Source organism: Dasypus novemcinctus, chromosome Y (genome assembly GCF_030445035.2).
Source record: "Dasypus novemcinctus isolate mDasNov1 chromosome Y, mDasNov1.1.hap2, whole genome shotgun sequence".
Lineage (NCBI taxonomy): Eukaryota > Metazoa > Chordata > Mammalia > Cingulata > Dasypodidae > Dasypus > Dasypus novemcinctus.
Window position 1 is genome coordinate 11214401 of NC_092216.1, and position 23209 is coordinate 11237609.

The window sequence follows — 23209 nt, forward strand, 5'->3', positions numbered from 1 at the left end:
ATGTTTTTCAGTCAGGTCTTAGACTCATCTTCCCTTTTCCTAAACTAACCTGCCTCATCTGACATTTCAATCTGTACTCTTGAACTTGTTCCTCAAAAAAGATTTTGCTACTAGGTAATGACAATGACTTTGTGTCTAGCATCTGGAAAAATGTATCTGAAAAGATGCAACAAATTCCATCTGTCATGTAGGTGTGATGTTACTAATGTTATTGATGATAACTGAGGAGAAATTCATGGGACCTTATTAGAAAGCTCAAAAACTTAAATGATAAGATTAAATAATTAATTGTTAAACTACTCCTTGGGGTTGGATTGGGTAAATCTTCATAAGGAACTACGAAGAGGCAATATTCAAATAGTAATAATTTGAAAACACAAGCTATGATGATGGCACTACAGCTTCTGAAATTAATATATAATGAAGGTGAATTTTGTGATTTTCTACTCAAAAATCTAATCTAATCATTTGTGAGTAGTATAATTTATTTAACATATAAATTCCTCCAAAACACATAGCATACTGAATTTTAAAAAATTCATCCTATTGTAATCCTGATAATTTCTTTGCTTTGCATTTTACTCTGGGCCTGTTGGATATTTAGATTATTGTGATTTGCCCAGAGAAATAGAGCAAAGGTCATAGCGAGTTGTAGCCTTATTATTTACAGTAACAAAAATGGAATTATAAGGATAAACACACATTTAAAAAAAAGAAATATATATATTTTCATCACATCTTCAATGCCTCCCCAGTTCAAAAAGGGAAAACAATTCCCCTCCTTTCCCTTAGAGCATTCTTCAGAAAACTTGTAATTTTAAATAATTTCTTTGTATCTAGGAAAACAGTATCTCATCCTTTGAGATGTATATAAATCTATTCAGAAGTGAAACAAGCCCTCTCCCGGCTTTACAGCCAAGGAAGTATTTTTCAAGAACCATGGATCTGTTTCTTTGAAATGTAAACATTAAGAAAGTTAGCACCCTTATCTCCTATCTGCAAGGGATTATAATTTAGGTGTCTGGCTACAAATTATAATTTATCTTCCTACTTTAAAGATACAGGAAGTTGATTATTCCTTTGGATGTTGACAATTATCAACTACAGAGACCACCTCAATTAGCAAGAGGCAGTGGTGCTTCAAATCATTTTCTTTGTAGGCTATCATCATTGATATTGAAAATATGTATGTAATGGGTTGTATCTGCCTGGCTGCAAAGAAAAGATGAGATTTCTTCCTTTCTTTGAACTCTCTTTATCAGATTGTGATCTATCACATTCTTGTTTAATGCTTACTCAATAATATATTTTTTCTTTTTTTTTCTTCAGGTTTTCAGGATTGGGAGGTTTCTATTTTGCTTATGTTTCCCCAATACCAGCTGCAGGTCATACTTCTTGTTGGGATCATGTGAATATCTATGAAGTGTTATTTCCATGAAAACTGGGCAGGGACTAAAAAGAAGCCAAAGCCAAAAACGTGGCTGGAGAGCAGTATCTGAATTCTCTTGTACTGTGAGGGCAGCTAGTCATTTGATTTGTTGTCATTTGTGTTGTAGTGGCCCATCTGTAGCCACTAGGGGTAAGCATGTGGGCTCTCAGTATGCAGGAATCTGGCATTATTAACAAGAAATGGGCTTATTGCTGCACAGGTGCCAAGTCATGACACCAGGACACCCTAGTAAGATAGGGAATTAATAGACGGATCTGGAACCTGGCAGAGTCCACGTGGACATCAGTAACCCCTAAGATGGCTGCTGGAAGACCCCCACCCCCAAGATTCTGCCATCCAGAACAAAGACTTCTTCCTGGGAGCAAGGAAAGCCCCGGATGTATCCTAGGAACTTTATCATTGGATCTTCACTAAGGGATTGATAGGTAGGGTAATAATCAAAACAGCAAATAGCTGGAACCCCCTCCCCTGCCATTAGCAAAGGGGTGGAATAATTAACATTTTTAAAGCCAGGCATAGGCCTGAGTATGGGCTCACGCCCTGCTCTCTTGCCTGCATACCCATCCTGACCTCTGTGTTTTGCCCTTGCCATTTTTCCCTCTGCCATGTGGCCACACAAGTAAACCTAGGGATTTATAATCTATAATGGGAATTGTAGCTTGTAAATCAGCTGTCTTCATCCCATTCCAACCCCCTTACTCTCTACCTGGGACAACTGCTCTGTTATTTTCTGTTATTTTCTCCCATTTCTCTTCCTTCCCTACCTGAATAAATTACTGACCTAACTCAACTGGCATGGCTTGAAATTAATTTCTGCAGCCTAGCCAAGAATTTATGTAAAATCCGGTAACATATTTGGTGAGCTAGTCCAGGTATTTATTGGTGAGTGAAACTACAGCCTCTTAATGCCTTCCTTTGGTTCTCTGTTTAAATGCATTTGTATATGAGCCCCCAACGGTTGTAACCCCAGGAAGGAAGGGACTCGGGTTTGGAAATACTCTGCATCTGTGCTGAGTGCCCCCCCTTGTTAGATCTAACTTCAGTCAGGAGGTCTGGGGCACAGGACTGAAGTTCACAGCACTGCTGCTCTTTCAAACTCTTTTAGCAGCTGGAGGCTCTGCCCTTGGGGTCAGTGACTGTTGCTGTCTCCCACCATCTACCTGGGAGTGAATATGACAGTAATGGAGGGCTGGAGAGCTGAGTGCTTACCCCTCCCATTGGGTCCAGGCCTCTGCAAGTGGTATTCTTTTCTGACCACACCCAGTTAGCTGGGAATGAGGTAGGAAAATAGTGAGCAGAGCCAAGATGGACGCCATGGAAGTTCCCCTTCCCCAGGACAGTCACATGTCATGATACCCTTACAATTTCTAACCTTTACCCATGTTTTACCTGTTTACTGAATCTCTTTTTGCAGGTTTGTGTTAGTGCTTTGGTCTCTTTTAAAAACTGAAAATAAAGGTCTTCTGGAAAATGCCTTTGGTTAGCAAGGAAGCTATTGCCTCAGGACCCCAGAGTCTATTAGCTAGAACTATTAACCTCTAATGGCTTAATGGCCTTTTATTAACTGCTTTAACTGGGAAACTATCAGACAGTAAAGTTAGAACTAAGGCTGCATTTGATAATTCTGGAAGGATAGGAGGAAGGAGCACAATTCAGTTTGGCAACTTCAGGCTGAAATTCAATTTGGCCTGTCTCCCAAGGCCAGGCTGCCCTGGGAACACCTTGCAGCAGGGGTTCTCTGATTTCATGGGGGGTGGAAATCAGAGAGCAACCAAATGTTTCCTGAGATTTAACTCAGGAACTTCTGTTTGGGTCAGTCAGTCTCAGGCCCTGGAAAGTAGGGGTGCTGAGAACCAAAACAGAAAACTGAATGGCCCCCATTCCTTGGTTCCATCCATTCAGAGAGCAGCCAAATATCTCCTGGAACAAACATCTCAGGTGCTCTGATTTGGGGCCACTGCTCAGGCCTCCCAGTCAGCTTGGGATCATTGATCTGGTGTCCAGAATCAGTTATCCCCAGGACCGACCCATAAGGATGCTTGTGGGCCAGTTACGCTCTGAAAATAAATATTTTCAGGATGCAGAGGCAGGGCTTCAGTTCCAAATTCTGTGGAGCAGTGAATTTAGTCAGACTAGGACTCTGGGATACCAAAATGGTTGACTAAAGGGTGATTTTCATTCTTTCTAGAATAATGGGTGCAGACTCTAGCCTACCTGCAAACTCTCCATAGCGGTCTCCTAAAAATCAGGAAATTCTGCCTACTGCTGGTCAATATGGTCACAATATAGCCAAGAGCAGCCTCTGCATAGAACCATGAATTCCAGTTAAACCAGGGTAAAAAAGAAAACAGATAAATGTGAGGCTCAGAAACCTCATGTCATATCTCCTTAAAGAAATGAGGAAATAGACCTCAAACCCCTCAGCTGTGCCTATAAAAGGTGTGAATAGTAATCAAAATGAAAAACCTCATGTGCCATCAATTAAGGCCAAAGAGTTTCTTGAAATGCTAAAGGTATAAAATTTTTCTGTTTTAATTTGTGCATAACCTTGTATTCAACTTTGAAATCTGTGTTTAACTTTATCAGATTTGGCGTTCTGTTACAAATTGGAAAATGGTAAAAGGTAATCTGAAAATGAGTCTTTGAAGGTCAATACTGTCTTGCTAGTGGATTTATTGCATAAATCACAAGTGAAAATAATTCAGTTACTAGAAAAGCAAAAAAACTTAACAAAGTTGTTACTAATAAAGTTCCTGTGGCTTACTTAATAAAGGTACCCAATTCACCTTAATGTAGAAACTTACTGGAAACTGTAACTAAGAGTTAAGATCATTTATAGATGCATTTATGCTATAAAAGAGCAAAAGGATAATAACTGAAATTATAACTGGGTAGATTTAGCTTGAACATACTATTGTAAGTGTAAATTCTAAACTGACCTTATCTTCACTTATGGCTACTTCAAGCCTAGCCTCACCCCTTGCCTTTGCTTATGGTTATTTTACAACAGTTCTACCCCTATAGCTCCTGTCCTACTGGTATTAGTAACCCTGCTTTCTCTCATGTTTCCAAGTGTGGACTAAACTTCTGCCTGGTGGAATTCTTGACCCTCATGGTTGAACATCCACTCTTTCAGTCCAGCAGCTGCTGGAGTCTTCTTATCTCCAAAGACTGGGAAATGAAGGAGGCCTCTTGTCTTGACTCTCTGGGTTCCTAAAAGTGGCAATTCATGAGAGAAACCAATTTTGCTAAGCCTTCAATAAGTTCAGTAAATAAACATAGAATTAGTCTTGCTCATCCAAAATCTGCTAAAGTCAAAGTAAAATATAAAGTTCTGAAACAGACAAATTGTATTAAAGCAGTGGGGACATTTTTGTTATAAACCATTAGTTAAGAAACAAAATTCTTGTGGAAAACTTCATGGTAATAGTGCAAATTAGAGAAAAAAACCTTCCAGGTGATCTTTCAAATGTTTTGCAGTTAAACTTATTTTGTAAAAAATGAAAGTTTTAAGTAAGTAAGTTGTGTTTCTGTGTCAAACTATTCGTGTCTATCTCTTTGCTCAGTGTGTAACTTCATATACCAGGGTAATAATATCAAAGAAATAATGAAAATTCTAAGTTCATATCTAATGAAATTAAGTTAGAGAAATATAGGGCTGCCTTCTCAAATGCATAAAGTCAAGTTCGCTGGTTGCTAATTGTAGTCTAAGTTAAATTTGCCAGTCTGTGATTGTGGTCAATTATAAAGAGTTTGTAAAAACATCTTCCAAACTAAAACATTTAAATGGTTCTAGTTCTAAGAAGCCATTACTAGCTATAATCCTAGATTGGTATTAATGACAAAAAATAACTTCATAGCAATGAACCTGTCTGAAAGTCATCTCAATGTGCACATTCAAGTGGTGGTAATAAAAAGTTACCTTAATTCCATTGGGAATCTTCAGTTTTCATTTTAAAAATGGAAAAAATTTTTTACCTCTACTGCTGAAGTAAAATACCTGCTAATATCTTCATGGTAAAAGTGGAGAAGTAAGCAAAGTCTTTTGATTGTAACATATTGCACTGGAAATGTTTTAAAGGTGTGTGGGCATTTTCAGGACTTGGAGTTGTCCTGGGTGGTGCTGCAGGGACAGTTACTGGACATTGTATGTCCTCCCATGGCCCACTGGGTGGGCTGGGGAAAAGTGTAAACTATAATGTGGACCATTGACAATGTGGTGCAGCATTGTTCAGAGATGTATTCTACAAGTGCAATTAATGTCCCATGATGATGGAGGAGGTTGTTGTTATGGGAGGAGTGGGGCAAGGAGGGGTGGGGGTATACGGAGACCTGATATTTTTTGAATGCAACATTAAAAAAATAAAAACAAAAAGTAAAGTAAATTGATGATTCAAAAAGAAAAGGTATATAAAAATCAAGAGATAAACTTCAGCACTTCAAATCAGGCCTTCAATACATTGCAGGTATTGGCTAGATTGGTCACTGACCCCTCAAACAATAAATGTATCTACTACATCTCTGGTTATGCTCCTGAAGTTGATGGAAACTATGTTACAGTTTCAAACTCCTGAAGCAACCAACAGTGCTAAATATAGTCAATTGTTCAATGGATATCACCTCCAAACTGGTACCGTTTCATAGTGCAAAAAAGTGCTATGCACCAGACTGGTAAGATACTGGAAACTACCTTATCAGCTTCTCTCTAGAATCAGTGATGCTGTAGCTTGCTTACTGTGTGAAAGACATACCAAATGAAACTATAATCACCAGAGTACTGTAAGTAGAACTAAAATACAAATTGGCATTATGGCCTGTTCTCATGGAGAGATAGTATGTAAGGTATTGCAAACCTAAAACTTGAATCTATTAATTACAGCTCAAAGAGAAACTTATACATTGAATGAACATTAATTAGTATTAAGTATTGTATCTTTATCCTGTTCTAAATATATGCCTGGTATTATAGTGTTATTTTTTCTAGATCATGTACAGAAGAACATTGAACATGTTAAAAGTCCTGGTAAACTTCATTTTCTGAGTAGTTAATGAAAATGTCTGTAAAATAAAGGAATGGCCACCTTGCCTGAGAGCAGTGGGGGCAACTCCCTTTTAATAGAGAAAGCTACCAAACTAACTTGGGGGCAACCTCTCACAGTTTTCATCCCACACCAGATAAAGAATGTGCTTGAGGCCATGGACCTTCGGTGGCTCACAGGTAGCCAGTTAATTACATATCAGGTTCAATTGCTAGAAATCCCTGAAATGCAAATAAGAGTGTGTCAAACTCTTAACCTAGCCACCCAAATACTGGTGGAGGGCCCAAAATCAGAACCCAAGGGACTTCTTCTCCACTTCCCTCAAAACTCTTAATCAAAACTACTCAAGCAGGCCAGATTTAAAAGATGATCCTCTTGTGAACCTAGACATTGAATGGTTCACAGTTGGAAGCAGTTTTATTAAGGAAGAAATTAAAATGGCAGGCTATGTAGTGGCTTCTCAATTTGAAACCATAAAAGCCAAAGCACTTCCCCTGCAACTTCAGCCCAGAAAGCAGAGCTAATTGCCCTTACCCAAAGTTTAAAACTAGCAGCAGGGAAATGAGCTAATATTACTCAGACTCTAACTATGCTTTCCTTTTTCTTTCATGCTCACTCTTATATGTGGAAGAACAAGGCTTATTTACTAACAGTAAGTCACCTATTTAAGCATATGCAAGAAATCTAGATTTACTAGAAACAATACTGTTACCTTAAGAAATAGCAGTTATGCATTGTCCAGGGCATCAGGAAATAGACACTGCTTAGCAAAGGAAAATACTTGAGCTGATGCAGTTGCTAAAGCAACAGCACAAACCCAGGTCTCCCTTCTACCCCTTAACCTGTCAGTTAATAACTCAGACAATGGGAGGCTTAGCTATTCTCCCCCTTTAAAGTCCCCTGTCCAGATGTGGGGATCATATCCTGGGGGGGGGGGGGAGTGGGGATTGGCAAACTCACATGCCATCCTACCAGATCTAAGTGTTTTCCTATCAAAAGGGAAATAGCAAATGAGGTGGCTAGAATCCACTTCAGCATAGCCCCTTTGAGATAGTCCATGGGCAATCTTTCCTTACCCAGGATCTGAAAATCAGGGTCTGATCACAACTTGGCAAAAACAAAACAAAACAAAACAAGCATCACCAGTTATGTAAGAAACTTTACCTGCGGTTCTAATTACTCCTACAGATATTAAAGGAATTTCCAACCTGATGCATTAATCCTGAATTAAACCAGCCATGCCTTAGAACCTCTAAAACAGCAAGCAACCTCTCTTGCTGCTGTAGTGATGCAAAATCGCTGGGCACTTGACATATAAGTGCAGCACAGGAAAGGGTATGACATTTCCTTAAGGAAAAATGTCATCTCTATGCAAATTGCTCTAAAACAGTCCTAAACAGTATTCAAAACCTATAAAATAAAACCCACCAATGTTAGGGGAAAGCAAACTTTATAAACACCTAACATTTTCTACTTCTGAGGGCCAATGTCCTCAGTGGAACCATACATTCTCAAAATTCTAATTAAATTTATTTCTTCCAGGATCAACATCTTGATCCATATGGGGACTTTCATCCAGCTTCATACAGATTCCAGATCTGTCTTTCTCTGGTTGAGATAGAGTAGCAAGAGAGTTCTACATCTTGTCAGTTAGGGTACAAGCCCCTAATCAGCAAGAAGTGGCTACAGAAGAAAGATCATCTTCCTTTGGCACCCCCTTTAAGATTAAAGGTATAAAATTGTCTGAGGAGGGAATGAAACAGGTTAGTAAGATAGGGAATTAATAGATGGATCTGGAACCTGGCAGAGTCCATGTGAACATCAGTAACCCCCAAGATGGCTGCTGGAAGACCCCCACCTCCAAGATTCTGCTATCCAGAACAAAGACTTCTTCCTGGGAACAAGGAAAAGTCTGAATGTTCCCTAGGAACTTTATCATTGGGTCCTCACTAAGGTATTGATTGGTGGGGTAATCAATCAAAACAGCCAACAGCTGGGACTCCTCCCCTGCCATTAGCAAAGGGGTGGAATAATTAATGGTTCAAAAAGCAGGCACAGGACCTGAACACGCTCTCACTCTCCACTCTCATCTCTGGACCCATTCCTTCCCTCTGCATGCTGCTCTCACCATTTTTCCTCTGTCACATGACCACCCAAGTAAACCAGAGAATTTATAATCTATAATGGGAATTATAGCTTGAAAATCAGCCCTCTTCATCCCTTTCATCTCTTTCCTCTCTATCTGGGACCCCTGCTCTGTTATTCCCTGTTATTTTCTCCCATTTCTCTTCCCTTCCTACCTGAATAAATCAATGGCTTAACTCACCCTGCATGCTCTTTTCTTTTTTTTAAAGATTTATTTTATTTATTTATTTCTCTCCCCTTCCCCGCCCCCCACCCTGGTTGTCTATTCTCTGTGTCTGTTCACTGTGTCTTTGTCTGCTTCTGTGGTTGTCAGCTGAACGGGAATCTGTGTTTCTTTTTGATGCGTCATCTTGCTGCATCAGCTCTCCATGTGTGCGGCACCATTCCTGGGCAGGCTGCACTTTCTTTTGTGCTGGGCAGCTCTCCTTATGGGGTGCACTCCTTGCGCATGGTCTCCCCATGTGAGGGACACCCCTACGCGGGGAACACTCCAGCGGTGGCATAGCATTCCTTGTGCACATCAGCACTGTGCATGGGCCAGCTCCACATGGGTCAAGGAGGCCTAGGGTTTGAACTGCAGACCTCCCATGTGGTAGATGGATGCCCTAGCCACTGGGTCAAGTATGCCATCAACCCTGCATGCTCTTGAACTTCATTTCTGCAGCACAGCCAAGAACCTAGATAAAATTCAGTAACACCAGGTTTTTGAGAAAAGAAAGAATTTTATTGTGACCCAGCCAAGCAAGCAGAGAGAAAGTAAACACTCAAATCTGTCTCCCCAATTTAAAGAGGGGCAGGGTTTTTATGGAAGTAGGGCAAAGGCAGTTCTGGAAGGTGGTGAGCTATTACATGGAAATTAGGGCTGTGTTCATTTCAGCATGTGTATGGGAAGATCATGCTTGCTCATACATTGCATATTTAGAAAATGGCAGCTTAACACGATGGGAAGATGGACTTTATAGGGGCTATGCATCACTAGGTTATTTAAGGTTAGATTTCTGCTGCATTGCTCAGGTGTAGATAGCAGTATCTGGGTCTTATTTGTTTTGTCCAGCTTAAGCAGGTAGGAAGGCTGACATTGAAATATAATTATAGGGTTCTACTAAGCACTGGGGTGATTATGGGGGCAGTACTAAGGTAGAGTGGAATAAATCAAGTAAAGTGTTTAATAGAAAGAAAGACATGGATACACAGTTACAGTGGGAAACTGTAGCTGCTGCTGATAACCTAAGATGGTTTGTCATCCATGATCTTGTCATGGGTAGAGACTTCTTGAGACGAGAACTGGGGGAGCTCACTGGGTTGATTGTAAATCCAACCTAAATGCTCTGCCTTCTTCATTACTAAAGACAGAACAGCTCATAATGCAAATACATAGTCCTTTGAACGTCCCATGTGGTATCATCATAATAGAATGAATCTCCTTTACTTGAGTGTTACCTGGTGAGCATATGAACTTAATACATTCTCAGAAAGAGTAGGTTTATAAGAGGTCTCCTTGATTCCATTGGATAAAACATAGTTGGAACTGGTTCTTTAGTGCAGATTGTAGTTAGAGATGGCTCTAACCACCCAATCAGTCTATTTTTTTTTTTACTTTTTAAACTTTAGTACTAAATTAAAGCATACTTTAAAATTGTTTTATACAGATGAAAATTGAATCAAATTTTCCCAGTATTATGTGACTTTTTTGTGTGTGTGGAATACACCATCCATGCAAAAATAACTCTAACAGTTTAGTAAAGAATTATTGACCCACATCCCTGGGTATTTGGGACCTGGGTAGGAACAGTGATATAAATCTGTCAATGTAGTCAAACTAGCTGTATTATACAATAACTTTTCAGTTGAAGAAAAAATCTATCAAGAAGGTCAAAATCAACATAGAGGTTCTCAGGAGGTAACTTTTAGGCACCCTGAAGCTCTAGGCCTAGTTCATATTTCAGGCACACAGACTCAAAAACATAGTCATCAGTATCAAGCGTTAATTATTGGACCATCCTTCTTTATTGGTTTTTGCCATTGCACTTGGTGGATTGTTGCTGTTCCATTGGGGAATGTGAAAGAGCTCCCCTGGCTAGGACCTCAGCACTCCCTCAGTTGTCATTTTTAACTGCAAACTGCTATGAAAATATCCAAAATCATTCATCTGGTATTTCTCATCTGGGGCAGTGAAAAACTCTTCCTCTGACTTGGTAATATTTTCACCAACTCTGAGGAGTTTGCTAAATCCGTTGAAGCCACTGAAGACTAAGAATTTGTTTTTCATATCAGTGGGTTTTGGAGGCAATTTTATGTTTATGTCCTGAGGGGAAAGTAGTTATGGTATACACTTTTTACTCAGGAGTATTATAGCATCTTTCATGCTTCAATATTTTTGGAGACATAAAATGCATACTGCTTATAAAACAAGCCATGCTTGGAAGATACCATAGGTAGAAAGGGCCCAAAACACAGAGGGAGAAGAGAGGCCATCCAGAAAAAATATATATATTTCTATAGGTGTTTTTCAAATTAAATAAGATAAATGTGTCTGGACACATTGTGTTAAAAAATCCTCTCCAGGCACATTTATCTTATTTAATTATAAAAACAAATTCAATTGCTTCTTTGCCTTTGCTATAAAAAATTACTAATATACTGAATTACTAATATAGTCTACAAATTAAATTGTTTTCTCATGTTTCACCATATTCTTGTAATAGAACATTCTGGTGTTTTTATTATTAACCACAGTCCTTATCTACCACCCAAATCACTATCGTATACATCCTAGATTATCCTCTAGCTGTCTTTCATTAACATTGACCTCCTTAGACTATGTTTCAGCCACAATTACCTTTATAAATCAGCAGTTAGTTATACTCATTATAACGTGTTTTCAAATCTATCAACTTCCACATATTTACATTTAACCTTAGTAAATATTCTTCATACATTCAGCATCAGTTCCCCTTCTCAACACAAATTCTGTCTTCTACTAACCTGTACTCTATAGTTTAACTCCATAAGTTTATTCATCATAATTAGTTCATATCAGTGAGACTATACAATGTTTGGCTTATTTAGCTTAATATCCTTAAGTTTCATCCATAATGTCATACATATCCCATGTTCATTACTTCTTAAAGTTAAATATAATTCAAACATACATTTATACCTCATTTTGTTCATCCATTCATCAATTGATTGACACTTAAGTTGTTTCTATTTTTCAGAAATTGTGGATAAATGGCACTATGAATATTGGTGTGCAAATATTTGTGGATGTCCTTGTTTTAGTCCTCTATGAATTTCTTGTAGTCAGATTACAGGATCTTATGGCAGTTCTATATTTAGCTTTCTGAGGAATTTCCCCCAAGCACAAAAAATGGGGGAACCAGTAAATTGAACCCACACTCACCCAGCCCCTCTGGAGCACCTCCCACTGAAGCCCTCTCACTCTCAGAGTCAGTCCAAAACCAGAAGGCTAGGACAATCCTGGTCCTCTGGGAGTGCTGGACTTGGGAAAGGGAAGTCTGGGACACTGCAGACTCAAAGAAACTGCCTTCCAACCACTGCCTGAAGAGATTAATCCTGTGTCACCAGAAGAAAATGCAAGGGAATACCCTAAAGTCAGTAGCTTGCAAGGCCTTTCTAATATTTCTCCCTACCCACTCCTACCACCTATCTTGTCTCCAAGACCAATTAGTAAGCTAAAACCAAAACAAGCCCCCAAAGGTGAGATATGAAGTGTGACTCATGAGGAAGTAAGGTATACTCAGAAAGAACTGCATGAGTTTTCCAACTTACATAGGCAGAAATGGACACTAAGTGTATAGGACAATGGTGGAAGGAATATGAATTTGGATCAGGTTGAATTTATTGATATGGGTTCACTAAGCAGAAATTCTAGATTCAATGCTATAACTTGAGGGGTTAGAAAGAGTTGTAACAATTTGCTTGGGGGGTGATTGAAACATGGTCCAAAAGATGGTCTAGCATGTCTGAGGTTGAGATGCCCAATTTGCCCTGGTACACTGTAGAAGAGGGAATTCAAAGGTTTAGGGAGATTGGAATGCTAGAATGGATTTACCATTTGAGAGCTGCCCATCTGCCCCAGGAACGTCCAGAGAACATATCTTTAATGAGGACTGTGAGGAATAAATTTGTAAGACTAATTCCATTCTCTGAAGAGTTCTGTGGTTGCTCTTCTCTGTAGTCCAGATATTACTGCAGGGAGGGCTGTGATGAATTTAGAATCCTTAAAGATTGTGGGAATGATTGGATGTCAGTCTGGTAAAAGTCAAGTATCAGCAGTTAATCACCAAAGTCAAGGTGGGTGTGGCTACCATAATGAAAGGCAGATTCAAAAAAGTACTCAAAATAGTCTAAGTAATTTAGAGTTATGTTATGTTGTTGGATGATATGTCATGGGGTATCTAGCAGTGAAATAGATGGGCAGTCTACTAAATTTCTGGGTATGTATAAAGAAGAGTTCTAGGTCAAGTGAACAAAACCCTAACTCAGATTACAGATGCAGAGAATAATGGACCCTTAATCAATTCCCAGACTTGATAATGTTTACAGACCCAGAGCCCCTAAATGAGGAAAAGGTCAGGTCTCCCTAGGGAAGAATCCTGTTAAATTTTCCAAAACTTATACTCTTAATCTTCCTCCCACCTTTCCCCAAGAGACCTACTGCCTTTTATCAGAGTAAATATGTATTGGAGAAAAGGAAATGATCAGACATTTTGGATATTATTAGACACTGGCTCAGAAGTGACATTAATTCCAGAAGACCCAAAACATCACTGTAGCCCACCATCAGAGTAGGAGCTATGGAGGTCAGGTAATTAATGGAGTTTTAGCTCAGCTCCATCTCATAGTTGGTCCAGAGTGTCTTTGGGCCCATTCTATGGTTATTTCCCTGGTTCCAGAATGCAAAATTGGACAAGATATATGCAATAACTGGCAGAATCCCTACATTGGATCCCTGACTTGTGGAGTGAGGGCTATTATGGTTTTAAAGGCCAAGTGGAAACCACTAGACCTGCCCCTACCTAGTAAAATAGTAAACAAAAAGCAATATTGGATTTCTGGAGGGATGGCAGAAATTAGTGCCACTATCACAAATTTAAAGGATGCAGGGGTTATGATTCTCACCACATTCCCATTCAACTCTCCTATTTGGCCTGTACAGAAAACAGATGGATATTGGAGGATGACAGTAGAGTCATACTTAACCGGGTGGTGAATCCAATTGCAGCTGCTGTCCCAGATGTGGTATCATTGCTTGAGCAATTCAACATACCCCCTGGTTCCTGGTATGCAACTACCGATTTGGCAAAGGATTTTTCTCAATTGCTATTAGTAAGGACCACCAGAAACAGTTTACTTTCCACTCACAAGGCCAGCAGAATACCTACACTGTCCTGAATCAGGGGTATATCAACTCTCCAGCCCTATGTCAAAGTATTGTCCACAGGGATCCTGATCATCTCTCCCTCCCACCAGACATCACAATGGTCCATTTTATTGATGATATCATATTGATAGGACCTAGTGAGCAAGAAGTAGCAATGATTCTAAACTTATTAGTAAGGCATTTGTATGAGAGAGGATAGGCGATAAATCTAATTAAAATACAAAGTCCTTCCACCTCAGTGAAATTTCTAGGTGTCCACTGATGTGGAGAATGTTGAGATATCTCTTCTAAAGTGAAGGATAAGCTGTTGCATTTGGGTCCTCCTACCACCAAAAAAGAGGTATGACAGTAAGTTGGCATATTTGAATTTTGGAGACAATGTAATCCTTATTTGAGTGTGCTGCTCCAGTCCATTTACCGGGTGACCAGAAAAGCTGCTAGTTTGGATTGGGCACTGGAACATGAGGAGGCTGTGTCAGATCAAGACTGCTTTGCAAGCTGCACTACACTTGGGCCATATGATCTAGCACATCCAATGGTGCTCTTTTGCAAATAGAGATTTTGTCTGGAGCCTTTGGCAGGCTCCTATAGGAGAATCACAATGCAGACCCTTAGGTTTTTGGAGCAAAGCCCTGCCATCTGCAGATAACTACTCACCTTTTGAGAAAAAGATCTTGCCTGCTACTGGGCCTTAGTAGAGATTGAATTCTTAACCATGGACCATCAAGCTGCCTATCATGAGCCGGGTATTGTCTGACCCACCAAACCATAAAGTTGGATGTGCACAGCAGCACTCCATAATAAAGTGGAAGTAGTATATCCAAGATAAGACTTGAGTGGGCCCTGAAGGCATGAGTAAATTATTTGAGGAAGTAGAACAAATGCCCATGGTCACCACCCCTGCATGTTACATTCTCTTTCCCAGCTTTGGCCTCCTGGGGAGTCCCTTACAATCAGTTGCCTGAGGAAGAGAAAACTCAGGCCTGGTTTAAAGATGGTTCTGCATGGTATGCAGTTACTACTCAAAAGTGGACAGCTGCAGCACTGCAGCCCCTTTCTGGGACAGCCCTGAAGGACAGTGGTGACGGCAAATCCTCCCAGTGGGCACAAGTTGAAGCATTGCACCTGATTGCTCATTTTGCTTGGAAGAAGAAATGGCCAGAGTGCATTTGTGCACTGATTCAAGGGCTGTTGCCAATGGTTTGGCTGGATGGTTAGGGACTTGGAAGGAATACAATTGGAAAATTGGTGACAAAGAGGTCTGCGGAAGATGTATGTGAACTGATCTTTTTGAGTGAGCAAAAATCATGAAAATTTTTTTGTCCAACATGAGTGTTTACTACAGGGTAACTTCAGCAGTGGAAAATTTTAATAATCAAGTGGATAAGATGACTCTCTCTGTGGTTAATGCTCAGCCTCGTTCCCCAGTCACTCCTGTCATTGCCCAGTGGGCTCATGAACAAAGTGACCATGGAGGTAGGGGTGGAGGTTAAGCATAGGCTCAGCAAGATGGATTTCCCCTTACTTAGGCTTACTCAGCTATAGCCACTGCTGAGTGCCCAATCTGCCAGCAGCAGAGTCCCACACTCAACCCTGATATGGCACCATTCCTCAAGGTAACCACCCTGCTATCTAGTGGCAGGCTGACTACCTTGGAGTACTTCCACCATGGAAGGGGTAGTGATTTGTTTTAACTGGAATAGAAACATATTCTGGATATGGGTTTGCATTTCCTGCATGCAATGCTTCTTCTAAAACTACCATCCATGGACTTACCAAATGTGTTATCTACTGCCATGGCACTCCACACAGAATTGCTTCCAATCGAGGAACCCATTTCACAGCAAAGGATGTGTGGGAATGGGCACATGCCTATGGAATGCACTGGTCTTACCATTTTCCCCATCACACTGAAGCAGCTTGATTGACAGAACTGTGGAATGGCCTTTTGAACTCAATTATGGCACCAACTAGGTCGCAATACCTTGCAGGGCTGGGCAATGTTCCCCCGGAGACTCAGTATACTTTAAATCAGCATCTACTCATGGTGCTATTTATCCCATAATCAGGATCCCTGGGTCCAGGAAACAAGAGGTGGAAGGGAAGTAGCACCACTCACTTTTACCCCTAGTGACTCACTGTGAAAATTTTTGCTTCCTGTCCCTGCAACCTCAAACATTGCTGTTAACAGGTTTTATTTCCAAAAGGAGGAGTGCCAGCACCAGGGAAGACAACAATAATTCCATTGAACTGGAAGTTTACAGTGCCATCTGGCAACTTTGGACTTCTCTGACCTATGAAACAACAGTCAGAGAAGGGAATTATTGTACTGGCTGGAGTGATTGATCCTGACTATCAAGGGGAAATAGGATTGCATCTACATAATGGGAGTGAAGAAGAGTTTGCCTGGAATAAGGATATCCTCTAGTGCATCTCTTGGTACTGCCATGTTCTGTAATTAAAGTCAGTTGAAAAGTGCAACAATCCAATCCAAGCAGGACTAACAGTGATCCAGAATCTTCATGAATGAAAGTTTGCATCACCCCACCAGGCAAAGAACCACAGCCAGCTGAAGAGCTTGCTGAGGGTAATGGAAACATGGACTGGGTGGTGGAGGAAGGTAGTAATAAAAATGAACTTCAACCAAGTGACTAGTTATAGATATGAGGACCATAATCATCATGAATATTTCTTCTTTTTTTCATATTATGATAATTGTATCTGTACATAAATGAAGTTATTTGTCTCCATCCCAAACTTTCCCCTTATCATAGAACACGTATCTGCTTCATGTCATAGTAATTGCAGATGTCAAGCTTGAGAGTAAATATTATCTAAGAACTTGGACTGTATTCTGTATGGAATTAATGCATTTCTGGTTGTACAAAGGAAAGTTGAACACTGTTAGGCAGAAATATATATATATATGTGTGTGTATATATATATACATATATATATATATGCGTGTCTGTTACTATTTTTACTTTGAAACTAGGTATAGTTTAAGGTAATGTGTATGGTTGCTGAGTTAACAAGGGTAGACTGTGATGATTGGGCTATTGTGTCAATTCAGCCAGGTAATAGTGTCCAGTTGTTTGGTCAAGCAAGCACTGGGCTAACTGTAATACAAGGGCATTTGTGGACTTTAGTCACCATTGACTTTACTGCAGTGGTAAATCATAGATAGCTGGTTATAATTAGTCAGGGAGATTGTCATGAGCAATGAGTGATGCTTAGCCCAATCAGTTGAATGCCTTAAAAGGGGAAGTGATTCCAGCATTGAGAGAGAATTTCCCAGCTTGTCTTTGGACAGCCAACAATTTCCAGAACCATTCAAGAACCTTCATTGGACTTTCATTGCTTTTGCCATGTGCCTGTGGAACCTGGACTTGTGCATTCTCACAGCAGTGTGAGAGACTCTTATAGAATCACATGCTGTTAACAAATATCTCTTGTTGATTCTGTTTCCCTAGAGAATCCTAATAAACCACCCTTGCATACCTGGGATAAAAGTGACTTGATCATGATGTATAATTCTTTAAATGTGACTTTTTAATTTAGTTTACAAGTATTTGTTGAGGATTTTTCCATCTATATTCATTAAAGATATTTGAGTATAATTTTATTTTGTCAAAGTATCTTTAGCTGGTTTTAGCTGGCTTCATAGAATGAGTTTTGTGGCTTTTCTCTTCCATGTTTTTGAAGAATATGAGGATGATTGGTATTAAGTTATCTTTGAATGACTGTGAAAATTCACCTGTGACATGATCATCTCCTGGGCTTTTCATCTTTGGTAAGTATGGCAGTTTGATATCATTTATGAACCCCCTCAATAGATTATATTTGCAAACTAATCTATTTCTCTGAGTGCGACACTGTTAGAGTATTAGCCAGCATAAAGCATGCTGGGATACTTGACATGACTGCTTTAAATAGAAATGTCGGGTGGGGCAAGATGGTGGCTGAGTGAACTTGCCTGATAGTATCTCCTGCAGGGAAGCGGCTGGGCGGTGTTGGAGCCTCTTCAAGACCAGGCTGTTTTGGGATTTTTGCAGGTCAGGAGGTATCTGGACAATGATTTGGTGGGAAGGTAACAGAGAAAATACGTCTATAAAATAAACACAGAGGTCCCGGCTGTGAGCGGAAAGTTTCCTCCTTGGGTGGGTGGAGCCGTGGTATCGGGTGCTGCCACAGCAGTTTTTTTTTTTGGAGGCTCTGCAGTACTGGAGAATTCATAAGCCCTGAGCGGCCTTTTGGGGTGTTAATAGGACAGGAGGCACTTGCACACCAATTTAAGGAGACAAACGGGAGTTTTATGGCAAAGTGGGGGGAATTTTTGATTGCGGACACAAACAATAGCGCTTCCGCCCAGAGACATGCCCCCCCCCAAGCCCAGCTGCTGATCTACAGTGGACTTAAAGTGATAGCAATAAAGGGGAGCCATGGGTCTGGTAGGGTGGGAGACGTTTGGAAGCTGATTAGGGGAATATTTTGCAAAGCGTGGGAATTTTGGGTTTGGACTCTGTTATTAGCGTTTCTGGCTGGAGCCCCTCCCCAGACCTGGCTATTGACCTGAGTCATTAAATTGGCTGCAGCCTAGAGGCGCCCCCAGGTGGCCGTTCTGGGGATCACAGGGTGGGAGGGGTCCTGAAGTCAATTGGTGATATATCCACCGAATAGACCCCAGTGAGTGAATTGTGGGGTACAGAACACAGGATAGAGCTTGTGGATGTGACCTCACCCATAGGGCTGGCACCCACCTGCAGGGATCCCTGAAGGCTCTGATGCACTGTGGTGCTCCCAGGCCTCCTGTTAAACAGACTTGAGGTTGCCAGGTCTGAGGCCCCTAAACCCTCGTGACCCACACCCCAGAGACTCACACCTCTTGAGTCCTCAATATCTCAGACTTTCCATCCCTCAATCCATCATGCCCTGAGGTCCATCTGAGGTCCTTGAATGTCCTAGCCCTCAACGTTTGCATTTTTTTTTGTTTTCTTCTGTTTTGTTTTTATTTTTACTCTATTTTAATTTTTTATTTTATTTTTTTAATGTTCTGATTGCTAACATTGCATTATCCCCTAGTCTTTTCTCCCAGTGTATCCCCCAAAGTCTTTTTTCTTTCTCTCTCTCTCTCATCCCCCATCTTCTTATTCTATTTTATCTTAACTATACAATAGGTGCTGCAGGAAACACCTCACATTTGCTGGGTTCCTCATCCTCCACTGCCTCATTTCTCTGTGAATAGATTTTGGGTATCTACACTATCCCCTTTCCCCCTACATTTTGATATCCACCATCATTTACTATCTCTCCTATATTCCACCTCCCTTTCTTTGATCCACAAAGTGTCTAACTCTTGATTTCTAATACCTTTGTTTTGTTTTCTGTCTGTTATCCACTCTTGAAACTATTACCTTTCTTTTCTCTTTCCCTCTCTCATGAAAACAATAGCTTTTTAGTTCATACCATATTCCTCCCATATTCAGTCATCTACCTCATTATATAGGTACTATACCTACTGCTATAACTCTACACAATTTACATGAATCTAACCTCCATCCTCCCAGATCTCATATTGTTGCTTTGTTAACACATATCACCACTACTTTACACTTTTTCTTGCTTACACAATTGCCTTTCCCCGGCACTAATACTTTCCTTTAAAGTGAACTTAACCAGCAACAAGAAATTAGAATAAGAAGAACAAAGTGGCAAAGAGAAGATATAACACTTACACAAAAACAACAGCTAATTAATCCCCAAGACTAGACAAAGAAGCTAAGAAACTGATTAAACCTGTCAGGGAAAAAAAGATGACCAGACAGCAACAAAAATCTACAAACCAAACCGGTAATCAGGAAAACATGGCTGAATCCAATCAACAAACTAAAAATCAGGAAGGGGAGCAGAACTTTGCACAAGCAATGAAAGATCTCAGAACATTTATCACTGACAAATTTGATGAAGTAAAGGAAGAGGTTAAAAACATGAAGACAACACTTGGAGGGGAAATTGCAGACATATGCAAAAAGATAACAGATATGATGGAAATGAACACCACAGTTCAAGAAATCAAAAATACACTTGCAGCAAATATCAGCAGACTAGAAGAGGCAGAGCAGAGAATTAGTGATGGGATAAAACAGATAGTAGAAGTAGTCAATAAAAAGATAGAAAAAATCCAGCTAGGACTTAGGGACCTGAATGATAATGCAAAATGCTTAAACATATGTATTATAGGCATTCCAGAAGGAGAAGAGAAGGGAAAGGGGTCAGAAGGAGTGTTGCAGGAAATAATGGATGAAAACTTCCCAAATCTAATGAAAGAGACAGATGTACATATCCAAGAAGCACAGCGCACCTGACTGGTCATAAACCCCAACAGGCCCACCCCAAGACATATACTTGTCAAATTATCCAATGCTCAAGACAAAAGACAAAATTCTAAAAGCAGCAAGAGAAAAGAAAACAATCACATACAAGGGAAGCTCCATAAGATTAAGTACTGATTTCTCATCTGAAACCATGGAGGCAAGAAGGCAGGGGTATGATATACTCAAAGTACTAAAGGAAAAAAATTTTCAACCAAGAATACTCTATCCAGCTAAACTAGCATTCAAAAATGATGGAGAGTTCAAAATATTCACAGATAAACAGAAACTGAAAGGGTATACCAACAAGAAACCTCCCCTTAAAGAAATTCTGAAGGGAGTTCTGCAAGAAGAAAGGAAAAAACAGGACAGTCAGAGTTGGAGAAGAGTGTAAGAGCAAAAAAAAAGACAAAAATAGAAGGAAAAAAATACAAACAAAATATGACAAACACAAATCCAATAAAAATATGGCTAACATCAATAATTCCTTGAAAGTAATGACGCTGAATGTCAACAGATTAAACTCACCTATCAAAATATTCAGACCAGGACATTGGATAAGGAAATATGACCCATTTATATGCTGTCTACAAGAGACACATCTTAGACCCAGAGATGCATGGAGGTTGAAAGTGAATGGCTGGAAAACAATCATACAAGCAAACAATAACCGAAAAAAGGCAGGAGTAGCTATATAAATATCACACAAAACAGACTTTAAATATGAAACAATTGTGAGAGAGAAAGAACGATACTACATTTTAGTGAAAGGGACAATCTGTCAAGAAGATAGAACAATAGTAAATATTTATGCTCTTAACAAGGGTGCCTCTAAATACGTGAGGCAAACACTGGAAAAACTAAGTGAAAAAATAGATGCATCTACAATTATAGTGGGGGATTTTAATACACCACTATCAACTCTGGACAGAACATCTCAAAAGAGAATCACTAAAAAAACAAAACATTTGAACAGTATATTAGAAGAGCTGGATCTAATAGGCATATATAGATCATTACACCCAAACACAGCAGGATATACATTTTTCTCAAGCGCACATGGATCATTCTCCAAGATAGACCATATGCTAGGCCACAAGAAAGGCTTAATGAATTCAGAAAGATTGAAATCATACAAAACAATATCTCTGACCACAGTGGATTGAAGCTGGAAATTTGCAAGGGACAGAGGCCCAGATTTCACACCACGATTTGGAAATTACACAGCACACTCTTAGAAAAATAGTGGGTCAAAGAGGAAATCTCAAAAGAAATCAATGACTACCTTGAAACAAATGATAATGATACCACAACATACCAAATTTTATGGGATGCAGCAAAAGTAGTACTGAGAGGGAAATTTATAGCCGTAAATTCATATATCAAAAAAGAAGAAAGAGCAAAAATTGAAGAACTAACTGTACATTTGATGGAATTAGAAAAACAACAATGAAGAAACCCAACAGGAAGAAGAAGGAAGGAAATAACAAAGATAAGAGCAGACTAAATGAAATAGAACATAAGAAAGCACTTGAAATGATAAACAAGACCAAGAGCTGGTTTTTTGAGATGAGCAACAAAATTGACAAACCTTTAGCGAGACTAACAAAGAAAAAAAGAGAGAAGATGCAAATACACAAAATTAGAAATGAGAAAGGTGATATCGCCACTGACCCCACAGAAATAAAGACTATCATAAGAGGATATTTTGAAAAAGTATATTCCAACAAAAATGGCAATTTAGAGGAAATAGACAAATTCCTAGAAACACATAATCAGCCCATATTGATGAAAGAAGATATTGATGATCTTAACAAACCAATCACAACCAAAGAGATAGAATCAGTCATTAAAAATCTCCCAACTAAAAAGAGCACAGGGACAGATGGCTCCACAGGTGAATTCTACAAAACATTCTGGAAAGAACTAACACCAATCCTGCTGAAACTATTCCAAAAAATTGACACAGAAGGAATGTTGCTGAACTCCTTCTATGATGCCAACATTACCCTGGTACCAAAGCCAAACAAAGACACCACAAGAAAGGAAAATTACAGACCAATTTCTCTAATGAGTGTAGATTCAAAAATACTTAACAAAATACTTGCTAATCGTATTCAACAACACATTAAATGAATTATACCCCATGACCAAGTGGGATTTATTCCAGGTATGCAAGGATGCTTCAACATAAGAAAATCAATCAATGTAATACACCATATAAGCAGATGGAAGGAAAAAAAATCACATGATTATATCTATAGATGCAGAAAAAGCATTTGACAAAATACAGCACCCTTTCTTGATAAAAACACTCCAAAAGATCGGAATATAAGGAAATTTTTTGAACATGATAAAGAGTATACATGAAAAACCTACAGCCAACATTGTTTACAATGGAGAAATCCTAAAATCCTTCCCTCTAAAATCAGAAACAAGACAAGGATGCCCATTGTCTCTGCTCCTATTTAACATTGTCTTAGAAGTACTTGCCCGAGCACTGAGGCAAGAACCAGATATGAAAGGCATTCAAATTTGAAAGGAAGAAGTCAAAATTACATTATTTGCAGATGACATGATCCTATATATAGAAAACCCCGAGAGATCTACAACAAAGCTTCTGGAACTCATAAATGAGTTTAGTAAAGTCACAGGTTATAAGATCAATGCGCAAAAATCAGTAGCATTTCTATACACCAATAATGAGCAAGATCAGGAGGAAATCAAGAAAAAAATACCATTCACAATAGTAAATTAAAAAATCAAATACTTAGGAATAAATTTAACTAAAGAGGTA

General features: G+C 39.4%; 1 pseudogene; it reads left to right on the top strand.

Annotated features, from left to right (window-relative positions):
* Window positions 1–15369: 15369 nt before the first annotated feature.
* The window catches only part of LOC139438245 (eukaryotic translation initiation factor 5 pseudogene), a 144461-nt pseudogene continuing 136621 nt past the window's right edge, over window positions 15370–23209 (top strand).